Here is a 19,460-nt window from a genome sequence, read left to right as displayed (position 1 = left end):
GAGAAAAGGAGGCCACTTATTGCCTGATTGATTAAATTCTGGCCTGTGACTTTTCTGTCCTGGCGAAATGGCGGAAACATTTATCAAGAGCATTGAACGCGTGCCAGAGTGTTAGGAAGCCCCATAAGTAATCTATCTTAATCCCTGCCATAACCTTATAGAATAAGTGTTATCAACCCCACTTTGATGGGAGGAAATTGAAGTTTCCAGGCTTGAGGAGCTCTTGGCAGATTGAACGCGGGCCTAGAACACACACACACAGCCTCTTGGCTCCAAAGCTCGTGGTCTTTGTTTTGCGTCACACTTCTCCAAGGTGGAACACTGTCACTATAATCTAAATGTGGATGGGGTGTGGAGTAAGGCATCTCCTCAAAAATAACAGAAAAGTGGATGGCATGGGACACTAATGGGGTTGGAAAATTCTGGGGCATGGGGCTAGGGAGAGAGTCAGGACCTTTAAGGACCAGCCCACTAGCAGGACTATATCAAATCCCCATCAGACTGAGCAGCTGTAGAATGCCTCCATTCTGGGCCTGTCTGCAGCAGGGGTTGCTGAGACCCAGACCAGGGCCTTCCATGACTAAGAGCCTTTGCTGCATCTGAGAGGACTAAAGCTGAACCTCAGCACCTATCACTTGGGCCCAAGTGGAGGAAACGGAGAAGTGGGAGTTTGGATTTGGTCCCTGAGGCTAGGCCTGTAAGCACAGAGGCAGTAGGGACTCAAATGCAGCCTGGATCCTCTCTTGTCCTAAGCCGTCTCTGATTCACATGGAAACCCCAGTGGCCTCTTCAGGGATGGAAGCTTGGCCAGAGCAGGACTGGGTGAGAAACGAAGATGGAGTGAGACATACAGTAGGAGACACGAGTTATGTGGGTGATGGATAGAACGGCCTAGGTAGCCAGCGCAACGTTTACTGGGATTGTACGCGATCCAAAAGTGCTATAGAGCATCTTTTTCTGTTTAATTATGTGATAGGTGTGTGTGTGTGTGTGTGTGTGTGTGTGTGTGTGTGTGTGTGTGAATTATGTGATAGGCATGTGAGGATGCATGTGCATGTGTGCGTGCATGCATGCATGTGTGTATGCACTGGTATGTGTACATGTGAGTGCATGGGTTCGCTAAGTCCAGAAGAACCTGATGTGGGTGCTGGGAACTGAGCTTGGTCCTTTTGTAAGTGCTGTCTGGGCTCTTCACTGCTGAGTCACTTCTCCCTAACTGCTGAGTCACCTCTCCCTAACTGCTGAGTCACCTCCCCTAGCTGCTGAGTCACCTCTCCAGCCCCACGCTGTTGAGTATCTTAATGGGCATCATAATTCTGAATCCTCACCACCATTCCAGGGGTAGGCACCCTTACTACTCCCATTCCGCTGATGGCTTATCAGAAACAGAGCCAGTGTCTTCTAGCCCCTAAGCCAGTGCGTCTGCTGCATCACAGGCTCAGAGAATCCAGAGACCTCAGGCAGGGCAGACTGGCTAGTCCAGGACTAGGACCGCCTAGCTCTGGTTTCCTCCATTCCTGTACTGAATCATTCAGCCTGCCATCACAGCCACTGCCCCCCCCCCCCCCCCCGCCGTGTGTTTGCCCTGTCCCTTGTAGGCAGTCTCCTGCAATGCTCTTTTCTTTCCTTTCTGGAATAGGGTTGGTGGCGGTTTACACTGAGATGAAGATGATACAGGAAGGACCTGAGATGCTCAGGAAAGAACCTCTCATATGCAAGCTGTAGATCCTGGACCTGCCTGGTCATTTAGCAGACAGAAGAAGGTTATGTGAAAAAGAGTCTAGAAAATTAGTGGCCTGATGGATGAGACTCTGGCCTCCTTAAAAGTCCTTCCAAGGCTCATGCGTTAAAGGTTTGGTCCCCAGATGATGTGATGGTGCCAATGAGACCTGGTGGAAGGAAGTTAGCTCACTGTGGGTGTACTCTTGACAGGCCCATTGGGTCTTGGTCCTTTCTTTGCTTCCTGGCTACCGCAAGGTAAGCAGCTTTCCTCTGCTATGTGTTTTCACCATAATGTGTTTTCTTACCACAGGTCCAAAGGCAGTAGTGCAAAATTGCCATGGTCTGAAACCAAAACTGTTTCTTTTTCCTTCTAAGTCAGTCTCAGGTGCTTTTCATAGTGACAGGAAACTGTCTGAAAATGTTCATCAGTAAAACAGAAATCATAACCTCAACACCCCAATTTTGTTAAAGTTGGATGGTTTTTCTGGATGTGGAAGTTCTTAGGAAATAGTAAAGTTATTCAATTATAAAATTATTCGTATGATTTCAGGAATGTGTGTTTTATGAGAGAACAAAGCCTTGAGCCAAGGGATGAGGCTTTAACTAGCAAGGGCGTCTTCCTGGGCATGAAAAGTCCCTACTGCTTTTCCAGAAAAAATACCTAACATCCCACAGCTGGCCTCTGGGCTGCCTCCCATGAGGCTAGAAAACAGAATGATCTGGTGAAAGACGCATGTGAGGAACCTCAAGCCCAGCCCTGAAGCTCCAGAGAAAATTTAAAGGCAGAAAGTCCTGTCTTTAGAGATTGTAGCTGAGCCTTGGGTGGAGGCCGACTCCTAAGGGAGGGGCTTCTTGGGATCCACAGGACACTTAAGCCCTGTCACTACAACTGTGTGAGCTGGTCTCTGCAGACCAGCAGACAGATGGATGGGACACAGCTGGAAAGGCCTGGAAGGCACAGTTCTCTGCTTTCCCTGTACGCCCAGTACCCTCTTGGCAGCCCAGAGACCATGCAGCTCTAAGAGGCACAGTGGAACTTTCTATCTAGCCTTGTCAGAGCCAGCACACATCTCCATGTGTGTGCACACACGTACAAAAAAAAAAAAAAAAAAAAACCCGAGAACGTTCAAAAGTGTGCACATACATGCTGACCAAGAGTACATCCAGGAATAGCCTGCCTTTGGGCATGTCTCATCACTTTGCTTTTTTATTTTATTTTTGTTTTGTTTGTTTGAGGAAAGGTCTGGATAGTAGTCATGGCTCAGTCTGTAGACCAGAGTGGCCTCAAATTTACAGACATCCACCCATCTCTGCCTCCAGAGTTTTGGCATTAACATCTGTGCCACAGTACCCAGCATTAGTTTGCTTTTAAGACAGGGCATTCAGGACAGCAAAGGCTACACAGAGAAACCTTGTCTCGAAAACAAACAAGCAAACACACAAACAAACAAACAAGACAAGGCATTACTACACAGCCCCAAACTTGCAATTTTCCTGCCTCGGCCTCCCAAATATTGGGGTTACAGGTGTGTCCTGCCATATATTCTCCCTCTCCCTCCCTCCCTCCCTCTCTCTCTCTCTCACATCTATTTTATTTTTAATGAGTGCTTTGCTTGCTTGTACACTTGTGTACCATGTCTTCCCCATGTCTTGAAGGTGTCAGAAGAGGCCATCAGATTGCCTGAAACTGGGTTGTGGACCACCACATGAGTTCTGGAAGTCAAAACTGGTCCTGTGTCAGAGCAGCAGGTACTCCTAAACCCTTAACCATCTTCCCATCCTTAAGCTGACTATTTTACTTGTTTATATATTTTTGGTTTTTTGAGACAGCATTTCTCTGTGTAGCCTTGGCTGTCCTGGACTCATTTTGCAGACCAGGTTGGCCTCAAACTCACAGAGATCCACCTGCCTCTGCCTCCTTGAGTACTGGGATTACAGGCGTGTGCCACCTCCCTAGCTCAAATTGACTATTTTAGATAACCCTGTTTGCAGTAAATAAAGTCATATTTTTTTAAAATGTTTATCAGATTACAAATTTTAAAATAATCCCAGCACTTGGGAGTCAGAGGCAGGTGGATCACTTTGAGTTTGAGACCAGCCTGGTCTATGAAAGAGTTCCAGGACAGCCAGGGCTATTACATAGAGAAACCCTGTCTCAAAACAAAAAACAAACAAACAAACAAACAAACAAACAAACAAAAAGAGTTTTAAAATATAATGGGCTGGGCAGTGGTGGTGCATGCCTTCAATCCCAGCACTCGGGAGGCAGAGGCAAGCGGATCGCTGTGAGTTCGAGGCCAGCCTGGTCTACAGAGTGAATCCAGGACAGCCAAGGCTACACAGAGAAATCCTGTCTCAAAAAACAAAAAACAACGAAACAAAACAAAACAAATATAATGGAAACATTTTAAAGATGATGATGATGACAATTTTACTGAGTCCCAAATAATCTATTGCGTTAATCAAACTGGCTTGGGACTGAGGCATTTTTAAAACATTAGGTTCATTTTTGGAGCTCCTAGGCAATTTTTCTTAGGGCTTCCTTAGCCAGTGGTCCTTTGCTATGAGACTGGCTTTTACCATAGGTGTGCTTGTCTGGGAAGACAATGTCTCTCTTCAAGGATGGCTTGTTCTATTCTGATTGAGGATGCATACTAGGAGAGCTTTAGGCCAGAGGCTTGCAGTGTTAGGAATACACATGTAAGTTATGTCATAGCCCAGAACTCATAAACATGCCCATCCAGCTGCTGACGTTTAGATCTAGACTGTTGTTTCTCACAGGTCCCTGTGTTCAGGCTTCTAGCTCGGGCCACAGAAACTTGGAGAGGTGGGTCCTAGTGAGAAGTCTTCATGCCAATGGAAGGTGACCTCCAAGGGAGTTTTAGGACCGCAGGGTCCTTCTGTAGAGATGTATTTTGAAAAGAGATTTATTTATTATTTATACAATGTTCTGCCTGCATGTACACCTGCATGCCAGAAAGGGCACCAGATCTCATTATAGATGGTTGTGAGCCACCATGTGGTGGCTGGGAATTGAACTCGGGACCTTTGGAAGAGCAGTCAGTGCTCTTAACCCCTGAGCCATCTCTCCAGTCTTGTGGAGATGTATTATTATGCAGATAGTCTGACAATCAAAAAGACTGACCTTTTTTGCTGGATCTCACAACCAATGCAAGGAATACAACTTGAAGTCACTTGGAGTCTAAGGTCGCGGTCCTACTGAGTTCCTGTTTGTTTAGCCTGCCTTCAAGAGAACAGTGTGACATCAGTCCTACTTGCCTGGGATTTCCCACGTGATGAACATTTACAACCTAATCTAATGCATGGCTGCAACCTTAAAATTATGCACTCTCCCCTGGGACCCAGAGAGCAATGTGCGTGTGTTTGTGTGTGCGCGCACTATGGTAGTTATTTGTTAAAAGCAACATATAGGTTGAAAAGCAATCGTATAAAACAAGTATCACCCATAAATGTTGGATGCAGCATTTGCTGTTTCGTGATAATGTTTGTTGTTTGATTGATAGTTGTCTGGGTCAGCTGGGATCAGTTGGAGCCACTGACTTAATCCCCTGTAAAACTGTTAACGATTTCTACCCAATCTCCCACTCCTTCCCTGCAATGATTTCTGTGCTGTTCAGTAAACACAGAGCAAAGCCCTTCGCTGGAGACAAACACAGACAGACACAGGGACAGACAGATTCACAAGACATATTCAGACAGGCACAGATTCCGACCCATACAACAGACAGACCCGAGACAGCAGAAGGATGCACCTCTCCCCCCCCCCCTTTTTTTTCCTGGCATGTGGTCTCACATTACCACACTTGCTTTGTGGTATGCTGCCTCACCATAAGCCCAAAAGCAATGGGGTCGGATCAGCAACAGACTAGAGATTTTTCAAACTGTTAATCAATATATTCACAGGGTCACGTAGCCATCACCACAGTGACTTCCAGAACACTCTATCCTTCCTAAAACAAACTTTCTACCTACTGGGAGTGAATATTCATTTTCCTCCCCGACACCCTTCCATCTCTAAATAATCAGCATCCTACTTTCTATTTTCATGTTTGTCAAAGGCCAAATGAGCCCATTCTCTCTATAAGTTACTTATCTCTAGTATTTGCTATAGTGGCAGGAAGTTGGCTAACATACCATACCAACGACTGACTCTCCACCTTCCTCTATGTGACACAGTCATACTTTCCAGCTACTCAAATGATGGTAGCTAAACCAGCTACTACCAGTCAGGGAAGCAATAAGAGCAGAAATGAAGAGTGGGAGTACAGCACACAAATCACTTAATCACCATGGAAATGGAAACCCAAACCACACTACAGGAAAAAACACTGACAATAACAAGTGTTGACAAGAACACAGAGGAATTAGAAAGTCTGCCCTGCTGATGGAACGTAACGGTGCAGAGTCTGTGGAAACCAGCCTAGCAGTTCCTCAAAAAGATAAACATAGCTATCATATGACCCATTGGTTCCACTCCCAAGTGTCCACCCGAAAGAAATGAGTCTTTATTTTCACTCCAAACCCAGTATGTGAGTATTTCTAGGAGCGTTACTCAGAAGAGCCAACAAGAGAAAGCAAATCACATGTCCATCATTCAGAGAAACAGAACATGGTATATCTACACAGTGGGATACTGGTCAGCAGTTAAAAACAAACGAGGAACTGACCCATGCTCCAAGGCGGGGGAGCTTTGAAAATGATGCCAACAAAGCTGCAGAGAGTGGACCACATGGGTGGCACTAAGTGGCCTGTGAGCCAGTGAGCTACGGAGGTAAAGGAGACCCTGGGATATTCAAGAAGAAGAAGAAGGGGCTAGCGATCCAAGGATTAGAAAGATCAATGGACGTCTGCAAACTTCTGAGTCCCTGCTTAGATAAAGAAAATCATAGAATCAGCGGGTACCCCTGCTTAGCCACTGGAAACAAGTGTCATTACCTTGGAGAAACTGAACAGGTCATCATGACCCTTCTATGGACAGGTGCATATTTTGGGCTGTTGTCTTCACATGCACTGATGAGAATATTCCCCAGCCTTAGTGCAAGTGGCTAGCCAACCATGAGCCTTCTCATGGCTGAACCTGGTTGTTTTTGTTTTTTCCTATAACAGTCAGTGGGTGCTGGTACTCAAGGCGAGCTCTAGAATGGGGGTCCTGGGAGCCCACGCTGCAGTGCTTCTCCAGTTCCGCATGAGGAACATAATGCTGAACCAAAAGCCCACAAGACATGTTTGCTGACTCCTTCCTGGTCCCCTGTTGGACCTTGCTCACAGTATGGGCATCGTCTCTTCTGCAGCCCACTCAAGAGCTTCCTCTGTCCCTTCGTCAATGGAGCTCTGTGCTGAGCAGATGTTCGAGGCAGAGTTCCTTTCAGCCCTGCCTCCTCCAGTCAGGAACTTGCTTCATCACACCCCCCACCCCAGGAGTCAGACTCAGCTTCCCTTCTCCATCTAGGACTTGCCTCTGCATCCTTATGGATGCTCATGCCAGGGCCTCCTTTTTCCATTCTTTGCTCTCATCCTCCTCTCCTCTGCTTTCTTTCCTGCATGCCAGGTGCCTGTTTCCACGCAGCAGCAAAGCAACACTTGTAGTGTCCATTTCCTGATAGCTGCCTGCAGGGCCTGGGCCCAGCTTCTGAATGTGTGATGACTGTCCACAGACTGGCCTGGCCTACAGACAATGCTCTTTGCCTTGCATGCTCTGTACTTCATTTATATTAATTTTTTAAAAGAAAAAAAAAAAAAAGCCAGGCATGGTGGTGTCACAGTCCCCAACAGAAGAGAGACTGGGAAGCACTTGTCATTTTTGTCTGATTTTTTCCTTGTCTTCCTTCTGATAAAGAGAAGCTTCGCTGGACCTACCTGTCCTGAACAAAGCTCTTTCCTCTCATGAGGGGACAGAAAGTAGGCCCAGGGTAGCAAGGCCCTGCTGCTGCTGTGCAGTTTTCAAGAACCTTGGGAGCTGTCCACAGGCCTGGCAGCCAGTCTTCATTTGTAAGACAGGGGTGGGAGTGAGTGGGTGGGAGGGGGCAGGGAGAAGACCAGAGGGTAGAGAGTCTCTCAGGACTACTTGGGAGCAAGGCAGGCAGTCGGCATATGGTGTTTTCCCCCCGTGTCTTGGCTGCAGCAGGAGTGCAGGTTGCTGTTACCAAGGACACCACTGAAGTGGAAACTGAGGAAGAGCCGTGTGTGAAGGGAATCTTGAGGGGATTCAGGTTGTCCATTGTAGAGTTCTGTCCCACAGGAAATGCCCATGTGCACTAGGAATTTAAGAAATATGTGTAAGGGTCTTTTCCTCCTGCATCCCCGTGGGAAGGTAGCTGGCAGTTCAAATGTACTGAGGATGTGGGACGTCGGTGAAAAAGGCCAGCACTGTGCTCGCACTGCCCAGAGACCTCTGGAGGAAGCGCAGGGCCCTCACTATATATGCCTCTGTCTGAACTCTTCGGGAAGTGGGGAGACTTAGGGAAGCCCTGTGCATTCCATGCTATTTCGACTTTACGATTTCAGTAGCTGTTTCCAGGCCGTAGAGACCTCCAATCCACCCCTTATGACTCAAGGCTGGGGTATGCCAGGAATTTGGTGGTGTGGGTACCAAGTGGTATGACGGACTTGTCTTACCTACCCTTAGGATGGCAATAACTCACTACGCTTTCTTTTCCTGAGCTTTAAGATAACTCTGAGCAGTTCTATTGAGAGCTTTGGAAGTGGCCCCTTTACTTGGGACCCGCTGGAATTTCTTTCAAGTGCTAACAAGAATTTACCTGAAATAAAAAGTATGTTTTAAAAAAAAATTCTCTCACAAAGGCCACATATTGAACTAGCCCAGTTCTGTGAAGTGCCCAAAACTGACAATTCTCTAGAAAGGGAAAGTAGGTTAGCAACTGCCTCGGGCTTGGGGGATGGGGCCTGGAGGGAAAGAGGAGAGAACTGATAGTGGATGGAAAGCTTGTTTTAGGAGAAATAGAAGTGTTCTAGAATTGACTGTAGTATAGTGTATGCATGAATATGTATACTAAGAATAATTGACTCATACATACTAGATGGGTGAGTACACGAATTATCTCCCAATAAACTTGTTAGAAAACAAAGAATACTTGAGAAACTTACAGAACTTTGACACTACTGTAACACCTAAGGCCATGATCCCTTCCTCTGGTTCACTGTTGCTGTTTTATCATGTTTTACAAAAGGATCGGTTTACGGCAGATTGAAAAAAGACACAAAGCAGATCCCCAAGACCACCGAGGCAATGCTCAAGTATATTTAGTTACTGAGGATGTGAAATTTTTATCACTTTCAAAGAGTCTAGTCTTCAGAAACAAAATTGACTTTGTTACCTGCTTATGGGTTATCTGGATTTTGACAAATATAGTAACAACTGTATAGGTTCTATACCCATGGATTTAACCAATTGTGAATAAGAGAAAAAAATAAAGAAAAAATGCATCTATGCTGAACACATGCATACTTTTATTCTTGTCTTTGCTCCCTAAACAATACAGTGTAACAATTATCTACATAGCATTTACACTGAAATGGGCGTTATGGGTAATTGAGAGAGGACTAAAAGTATCTGGGAGGATGTACATATGTGAAATGCAAATTCTATCTCATTCAGTGTAAGAAATGTGGTCGGCCTATATTATTTATTCACTGGGTGGCTTGGAACCTATGACCCTCAGAGGCTGGGAAGACTGTACCAAAAGCCACTGCCCCGGAGCACAGGACCCACTCAGGAGGTCTTTGCAAACCAGCAGAGGCAAGTAGAGCCTTCAGGATAAACTAACCCCTTCACTGGACCCATGCGCTGCCCTACTTCCTCCATCACAGGTTCCCATCACTGAGGTCCTCCAGTCCAGCCATGCCAACATCACACTACCCAGCTGCACCTACCCAGCTCTGATTCAGCATCCTGCAGTGAAGCATCCTGCTCTGTCCATCAGCCTGGAAAACGCCATGCTCTTCTCCAAGTTGTACACTGTATCTTCGTGGGACTGGACCAGCTTCCTCTTTGCTCCTTCAACCCACGCTCCAGTCAAGTCTCTAAAAATAATTGTTATGCAGCATAGCAATCACATGCCTGTCGATCTGTCCCAGGGGACTCATGAACTTCCTGAGACAGCTGTGACTTCATCTCTGCCACCCAGCATTGGCCCTTGGTTGAAGCAGAATGGTGGTGTAGCTTGCCCCAGTTTGAGTGACAACCTGGATGCATCCTGTCTGCTCTCCAGCTAAAATCCTGCCGTCTACATCCTTGGACTGGACTTTCCCTTCCCTTGTGTTTCTGAACCACATCACCCAACATGGTAGGTTTCCATGGCAACCCCCATTTCCATGCAACTCAGTACTTCCATCTTCTACTTGGGTACCAGCTGCCTCCTCTATTTCACACTTATCATTTGGGGGTCACATTTAATAGCTCATTTAAATTTTAACAGTCATCCTATCATTTCTAATCTCCTTTGACTTAGAAAATTCTTCCTTTTCACTGTGACTTTTAGGGGTGAAATGTTAGCTTCCAAGCCCTGTGCTCTTAAAAGGATCTTTGCTCCTCTGACATATTCGGCCTAAAACTTTGTATTAAGCCAAACCCATCTATGACACACCCTAATATGTTAATCTGATCACGCACAACTCTTTCTTGCACATGTCCATTTAGTGATATTAAATGAAGAGATCAAATTGCCTCTAACTTGAAAAGCAGATGGAACTGAGCCCCATCTGGCCACAGTTTTGCCCTAGCTAAAGGCAACCGACATTTCATTAGTATTGCTCACTTTCAAGCTGAGTGGAGGGGTTGGACCTGTTTCCATAGAGGTAATGACTCTGTAGTGCAGAGCACTTAGGAGCCAGGCCTCAGGGTGAGGGTGAGGGTGGGAGGTGGGGACCAGGGGTGGGAAGTGAGGAAGCGGAGGTGGGTGGAGTGTGTGAGTTGGAACATTGACTCTGGTGTTTCCCAGCTATGTGTGCTTGTACACTTCTAGTCTTTGTGCTTTCTCTCTCTCCCTCTCCCTCTCTCTCTGTCTCTCTCTCTCTGTCTCTGTCTCTCTCTCTCTGTCTCTCTGTCTCTCTGTCTCTGTCTCTGTCTCTCTCTCTTTCTCTCTTTCTCTCTCGTAAATAGTGACAGTATTCGTACACATGCCAGAGAGCTTCTGTTAGGAGTGAGTGAATCAATCAATCAACTACCACCAGTGAAAAGGACCACAACATGGTGCCTTATTAAAACTAAGTTCTCAGTAAACTTAAGCTGTAGGTCCTAGCTGTGTTGAACACCTCCCCTGCATGCAGCCACCAAAGATCTGAGGAAAACAGGCAGAAACTGATTCCTTGTGCTTTTTGGTGATACATGACTTTCCCTCATTTAATTTTTATAGCCATCCTATGAAGTGCATTTTCTTACCCGTTTTATGGTTTTCCATTGTTGCTGGTTGACTTTAAACTCGCAGTGATCCTCCTGCCTCAGCCTCCTGAGTGCTGGGATTATAGGATCTGAGCCACCACACCAGATCCTGTTTTGTAATTTTAAACTCAGAAACGTTAGGTTAAAAAAATAAAAAATCAAAGAATGCCATTGTATATGCAAGACAAAATAATTGATGACTAACATAGTTCTGTCAACAATTTCTCCTACTTAAGACCAAAGAGCCGGTAAGTAGGAGGTGACACTTGGCTGGCCACCTGAGGCCCTTGAAAATGCTGGCTGGCTGGCCACCTGAGCAGGCGCTCCCCATTTATAGAGACCCTTGTCCCATGTCTACTCATTTTAGCCTTTAAACCTCTGGGAAGGCCTGCTGAGAAAGCAAATTATACCCAGGGACCTCAACCAAGCCAGGTGGCCAGTGAGGGACAGGGCGATTCCTGGAACTTCAGGTCCCGTGTGGTCGTTGCTGGTGACCTCAGGTCATCCCTTCCAGCTCTCTGAAGCCATGGTACTGCACCACACATCTCTGTGTGGACTTTGGTGGTTTTCCAAGAGAAGATACTGCCAGGGTCCAGTGTTAAGCTCAGCCCAGAAAGCTTTGTTAGGACAGCTGGGCTGAGTGACGACAAAAGTCACCCCTTCACATACTCCTTATATGGGTGAGGTGCTGGTCATAGTTATTTCCCAGGTTTTCAATAGGCCGAGGCAGAAAGAGTATAAATGCAAGGGCTGCCTGGGCTACATAATGAGTTCAGAGCTACCATGTATTACTTTTTTTTTTTTTTAGTAAGAGAAGCATGCCTTTATTTTTGTGTTTCTCACGTTAAGATGGCTGAATTGGCTGTTTTGAGAGGTGATTAGTCAAAGAGACCAAATCCCATGTCCTCATCTGATTCCTCCGACTCTTCTTTGGTTGGCTTCGGCCTTGGCTGGGGCTGCAGTGGTAGCAGGAGCAGCAGCCACAGATGCAGATGGATGAGCCAAAAAGGCCTTGACCTTCTCAGCAAGAGGGAAGGTGTGCTCAGTCTCCACAGAAAAAGCCAGAAGCTCTTGTACCCATTGATGATAGAGTGTGGCACCCAGGCAAGAGTCGGATAACCAATCTGCAGACAGACTCTGGCAACATTTTGGACACCCTCTAGGAAGCCAGAGTGCAGAGTCTGCTCGGTGATGTCAAGCAGATTGTCTGCTCCCACAATGAAGCATTTTGGGTAATCATCCAAAAGTTGGATGATCTTAAGGAAGTAGTTGGAATTCCAGCTTGCCTTGTCGTCCCCAGGCATCATGGTGGTGCGTCAGGGATTGCCACACAGAGTTTAAAGACGATGTTGCTCTAACGAAGACACCTGGTGAGAGACATTATTATTATTATTATTATTATTATTATTATTATTATTATTATTATTATTATTATTAAAAAGAGAGCTACAGTGTAGGACAGAAAGAAAGTGAAAGGAAGAGAAGGAAAATTTTTGAAGGGTGGAGATGTGGCTCTGTGGTAGAATAGCTGTGGAGCACACGCAGTGCTCCCGGTTTGATCCCCAGTGCCACAGGGAAAAACATGGAAATATGAAAAATAATAAAGTGAACAATCTGTTCCTTCCTTCTCTTTTTCCCTTCCCTGTCTCTCTCTCCCACCCACCCTCCCTCCCTCCCTTCATCTATCTCCCTCCCTCCCTCCCCTCTCCTTCCCTCCCTCCCTTCCCTTCTCTCATGGTCTTGGCTCTGGTGGATTTTACCAGTGGTCCTCAGGCAGCACCATGCTAGCTCATCTGGGATGATCTTGTAATTTGACTACGAAAAGCAAAGGGTTGGGAATATTGATCCTTTTCCTCCTAACTAATCTTTACTATTTATTAGTTTAATTCCACTGAATATGATTCTAATCCTACAACGTCCTTACAAGTCATGTGAGATCTGAATGTGCATGCAAAAGCACAAATACTTTTTTTTTTTTACTTCTTTCCTGATGATATATTAGTCAGCCCTGTTACTAGAACAAAATAATAAGATGATTAGGTTTTTTATTTTTATTAACTTTTTATTGACTCTTTGTGAATTTCACATCATGCACCCCATCCCACTCATCTCTCTGTTTCTTCATATCCACCCTCTGCTCTTGGAACCTTCCCTTGGGGAAAAAAGACAAACAAAAAAACAAAAATTAAAAACAAAACAAAAAAAGACCCATCTCATTGTGGAAGCTGCTGCCAGTCACAGTGTGTCCCACGGCATACACTTTTGCCCACACATCTTTGCTTGCAAATGTTCATTGCAATGAGTCATTGGTGTGGTTCGAGGCCTCTGGCTTATGCTATACCATCAATACTGGATCCTCACTGGGACTCCTCTTGGACATCCTGTTGTTGCCCTGTGTTGTGGAGATTCTGCAGTTTTGGATCTGCAGGACCAGTCCCTTCATGTGCTCCAGCAGGTCATAGATGAGGTAGAAGTTGTGGTGAGCCATCTCAAAGCCCTGGATCAGGGCCTGGGTTATAGTCAAGTTGCCAGCCTGCCAGCTCTCCTGCATTGCCCACACCAGGGCTCTCCAGCACTGCCCCTGAGAGCTCACCCATCGCTGCAGCTAGCAAGGGGCAGGGTCATAGCTCCTATTCTCAAGTCCTGGAGGGCAGCTCGCCCACCATCCTGCACCTGGGTCAGCACTACAGTGCTGCCCGGGCAAGGCTCAGGGCCCACTCTCCCAAGTGCTGCAGCTAGTAAGGGTCAGTTCTCCCACTCTCATGCCTTGTGGGGAGGGGGCAGCTCTCTCCACTACCACAGACAGCAAGGGGAAGGGGGATGGCATCTATTCCATGTCTTTGGGGCCCACTCCACCTCAGGGCACATGAGTGTCGGGACCAGCTCTCCTGTTCTCATGCCCTCAGGGCTGACTCACCAGTGCCGTGCCACCAGGGCCAGCTCGCTCTTGTGCTTCCCAGGTGAGGTGCAGGCCCCATCCCAGCGAGGGGCAGGGCCAGTCTGCACAGCAGCCCTTGGATGTCAGTATGGTCCCAGGCGGCAGCCCAGACCGGGGACCTCCTCATGACCTTTGGTGGTAATATGATGTAGAAACAGGGACACAGACTCCTGCTGCTGCACGGCCATGGACCCAGACATGGTCACAGTGGCAGCATGGGCCGGGACTTCACCATGGCCTCAGGTGGCAGGGCAGGCTACTCACATCAGGCCATCCCTCTCCACCCTCGCACTCTCCAGTTCCGCCTCTCTTCTTAGTACTCAAACTGTTCCACTTCTCTTTCTCTTCCATCTCTCCAGCGCATACTTATACACCACAGTGGCTCCCGCCATGGGCGGGCCACATGGAGGCGGGCCTCTGGGTATCTTCTACCCACCCATTTTTATTGAGTTTTGAGGTTGCATTGTACTCTCAATCTCTCTCTCTCTCCCTTCCCCTTCCTCTCTCCAAACCCTCCCCACTCTCCTTATTCTTTTGTTGTTGTTGTTGTTGTTGTTATTTATTTGAATTAGTTTTTTTGTTTTTTGATTTTGTTTTTGTTTTTGTTTTTGTGACAGGGTTTCTCTGTGGTGTAGCCTTGGCTATCCTGGACTCGCTTTGTACACTAGGCTGACCTCGAACTCACAGCGATCTGCCTGCCTCTGTCTCTCGAGTGCTGGGATTAACAGTGTGTGCCACCACGCCCGGCTCACTCTTCTCATTCTTTATGGCCTCTTTTTAATCAATTGTAATGGCATGCATATATGTTTTGTATATACATATATATTTCCAAATATAACTTGTTGAGTTCATATTATGTTACTTATATGTATGTTTTCAGAGCATTGGACAGCCAAATGGTATGTTCTTCCTGGAGAGAAGCATCTCGCCCACTCCCAGCTTTACTCGGTGTCTGCAGTTCTTTGTGAGGGTTGTGGCTGCACAGGCTTTTCCTATCATTTTGGCGTGTTGGTTGGTGCCCTCCTTGTTCGGTCCATGGGCAATCATGTTGGTGAGACTTTATGTGTGTAGCTTCTGACGTTACTAGAAGACACAATCTCATAGCAAAATCCCTGACCCTCTGGCTCTTACTGTCATTCCTCCTCCATCTTCTGCAGCGTTTCCTGAGGCTTCGGTGTGGGAATGCTTTGTAGATGTATCCCTGGGATATGGGCCTCACAACTTTGCACATTGATTGGTTGTCTATAGTGGTCTCTGTCTGTTGCAAACAGAACTTCCCTTGATGAGGGATGGAGACTGCTTCTCTGTGGATATAAGAACGAATGTTCATAGATTATTGTCAGGGATTATGCTGGTTTAGTGAATTGTCGGCTGTGGATTCTCTTCCAATTAACCCTGAGCCATGAGCCCTTCATAGATAGTGAGGTTTCCAGTATCAGGCATGGTGCCCCTCCTGTTGAGTAGGTCTTAAGTCCACTGAGTCATTAGTTACTGCCAAGATATGTGTGCTGCCATTGCACCTGTGTAGGGCTTTCTCACCACACTGCTGGTTGATGTTGTTCGTAGGCATCATAGCTGGGTGGCACGGCCACTTTCCTCTGGAAGCCTGCATGGCACCTTCTGAAAGCCATTCTGAAGGGAGGGGACATTCAAGTCAGTTCTAGCACAGGGGCCCCTGGACCCTGTTTCTGAAGTGCTTGGTGTCCTCCTTACCTTCTATCTCTAGAGGGTGGACGTAACCAAGGGCAACAATAGGCTGTATGTTTGGGAAGCAGATACCATTGACTTTAGTAGAGTTGGCTCACTATTTCAGATGTCTCAATCTGTCCATGGTCATTTGGCATGCTATTCTTGAGCCTGTAGCAAGGCAGCACATCATGGGAGGAGCACATGGCAGAAGAAGTCACTTTAGTAACCAACCTGTTTGAAGAATTTCCCACTGCCCTAGCTGCTGGCATTCCGATCTTCTCTAAGAGAGAGTCTGAGCCTTCTGCTCTCTGCTCTGTGCTGGGAATTGCCAAGTCATGTGATACTGAACAGCTGCCCTACCACTGACCTACCTCTACCTGGCTTCTCATTTACCCCACAAGTCTGTCTGTCCCACTCCAATTCAAAATGGCACAAGGCCAAGGGCACAGATAGTCACTTCCAGTTGATCCAGTGTCCTGTCTAGTACCTAGCTGAACTCTTCCTAGCCAACATCTATTTATTTCTTGTGCTTCCAACCATTGGGAAAATACAGAATGAGTCTTCTCCACATTAAAAAAAAAACATGTTGGAGTTGCTTTGAATACAATGCATGCTTTTCTCCAGGCTGTGCTAACAGTGGCTCTTCCCACTTTTGCAGACTCTCACTACTTTAGACATTTCCTGGCTTCTTGTGTTTAGTCTTGAAGAGTTTTTTTGTTTGTTTGTTTTTGTTGTTGTTGTTGTTGTTGTTTTTCTCCAGAAGATAAATGAGCTGTCCTAGGTTGCAGAAGCCTAAAAAGATCTGAAAGCTAAATGCTACATAAGTGTTTTAGATTCTGGACTAAAAAAGTGTGATTACTGGGACAACTGACTCCATTCAAATTCAACCTATAAATGGGCTAATGGCATTCAAAGTCAAGTTGCTGGTTTTGATCATTGCACTACAGTTTGTAAGACATTAACCTTTGGAGAAACTCAATGAAAGGTATAAGGGAAAGGTTTATATAATTCTTTTAAATCTAACATTTTAAAATGAAAACTTCTTGTGAGTGTGTATGTGTTCGTTCCTAGGGATCAAACTCACGCAAAACATTCATTCTATCACTAAACTGCTTGCCCCGTGTCCCGGCACAATGAAAAGTTTTTGAAAACTAGTCTTTCAGATGCTGTGTGAGATCATAGGCCTGCATGTGGGAAGTGGCACGCAATGTTGTTGTCTTGCTAAATTTTCACTCTGTCAAGCTGCCTTCTAAACACTTATGCTTATATCTATAGATCTGCAGTTCACTCAAATTTGGGCAAAGAAACTTCTTTTTGCATCGGGCAGTGGTTAATCCAGAAGTTGACGGCTGGTCAAATTGCCAAGTATAAATACACTGAGGTGCTCGTCTGTGGTCGAGTCATCCATATAAATATCTCCATCAACACTATCAGGGGCCTTTGAGGAAGAGGGGGCGGAGAGAATGTAAGAGCCAGAATAGGGGGAGGAGAGCTGTGACATGCTGACTTATGAACATGACATGGCTGTTGCACTCATCAACTTACAGGGGCTGGGTCTCTCCGAGTAACACCTGCACACGATCAAGCCATTCAAAATTCCAGTGGGAATGAGGGCCCACCCATATCGGATGAGCTGTTGGCCATGGCCATCCACTGGGTTGTGAACAACCTTATTAGTGGCTACTGCCAATAGCTGACTGGACTCAAGCGGTCACTAATAAAAATAATAAAAGGAAGATGTGAAGCTGGGAGAGAGATGGAATGGTGGTGCTAGGAGTTGGAGGGAGGCCGTGATGGATGGCTATGATCAATGTGTATTATATAAATGTATGAAACACCCAAAGAATGAAAGATATTGGAACTAGAGATAGCTCAGCAGCTGAGAACATGTTCTGCTCTTGAAGGGGACCTGAATTTAGTTTCCAGCACCACCTGTGACTCCAGCTCCAAGGCATCTGTAGCTTTCTTCTTGTCTCTCTGGATACCTACACTCAGATGCACGCGCGCGCGCGCGCGCGCGCACACACACACACACACACAGAGAGAGAGAGAGAGAGAGAAAACACAACTTTAATCCCAGCACTCGACGAGAGGGAGACGCAGATGGATCTCTGTGAGTTTAAGGCCAACCTGGTCTACATATTAAGTTGCAGGACAATCATGGATACATAAATTTTGTCATATATATATATATATGTATATATATATATATATATATATATATATATATATATTACATATATATATATATATATGATATCTTGGAGGTAAAAGCATAGTGCTGTGTGGTGGGGTAGGCACCAGGCACTGTCGAAGCTGGTTCACCTTGAAGCAGAGGCCATGGCCATTGCACCTACTGATCCATTTCTGTCTCTCCAATCTCTCTCTCTCTCTCTCTCTCTCTCTCTCTCTCTCTCTCTCTCTCTGAGAAAAGCACTCCTGGGAAAGAACAGTTTGGAAACTGGAGACTCCACATTCCATATTTAATATGACTTAGGCATTTTCCCAAAAATTTCTCTCAGTGTATTCTGCATCCCCTCTGCATGTCACTTAGTGCTCACCATATGATTTTTTTCCCCATTAAATACTCCAGTGGCCTGAACTTTTTCTGTGGTAGGAAAGTTGGTTAGTGAGCTGTGTTACTAACACGTCTTTGTCAACAGTTACCATGGTTACCTTTTTGAGTAACCACAAACTATTGGAGTTGGCATTGGCGACAAAGCTCCCAACCTTTCCCCATGTGACTTGCTCTCAAGCCCAGTTCATTCTTATGATAGTGTTTTGTAGCTGAAAACTTGAACTTTACATTCCTCTCCCTAATATTTCATCTTTGGGCTTCCGGTTCGTCACGGCAACTGTCCCAATGACCCTGAATGTGGGAGTTGATTCCTAACAGACTAGTTGTCTCCACCCACTCGGTGTCATTTGTACATTCCGGGGGCGGGGTGTGTGTGGGGGGTTGGAAATGTTCAATGCCTAATTCAGATTGATGTGAAGGACAAAGTCACGCGGCTTCCCCCCAAGCCAGCACTGGCCTGTCAATCTGACTAGACGTAAAGCTGTCTGGAGACCTCATACTTTAACTGTGGACAAAGTCACATTTATCAGCTGGAGCCACAGAAAGCTCCCAGCAGTTTAACATTTTCCTGACTCATCACAAGCAACCAGACACCTGTGGAGTGAACCTAGCCAGTATGACTTGCCTTACAAGTTCAGGATTCAGATAAGAATCACCGAATTAATTTTCCAAATTAATCTCTTAAACCCATGCACGCTCTAACCGAGTAGTTGTTTGGACTGCTTTACAAAATATCAGAAACTTGATTAGAAAACAGAAACCATGAACACGGTCTCCCAAAGCTCTGGGAGCTGGGTATAGGCAGGAAACTTCTTTCTGGAGGCTTCAGGCCACATCAGTCCTCAGCTCCTGCCTTCCTCTGGGTTGCTGGCAGCTCTTGGCACTCCTTGGCCTACAACCTCTCACGATCGATGTTTATGCCTCTGCTCAACAGGTCTTCCCTTTGAGACTTGAGTTTCTTCCTCTTACAAGGGGTAGCACTTGCACTAACCCTACCCTCTGCTTGGCTTTGCTTGTATGGTTGGTTCTCGCCAAAGGACTCCGATCTCTCTCCCCGATTGCTGCCAGCTGTGTTTCTGTTGGAACCTAAAGGGTTCATCTACTGTTACTAAATG

The sequence above is a fragment of the Acomys russatus genome, chromosome 23 (genome assembly GCF_903995435.1).
Source record: "Acomys russatus chromosome 23, mAcoRus1.1, whole genome shotgun sequence".
NCBI classification, from domain to species: domain Eukaryota; kingdom Metazoa; phylum Chordata; class Mammalia; order Rodentia; family Muridae; genus Acomys; species Acomys russatus.
This window is presented reverse-complemented; position numbering follows the sequence as displayed.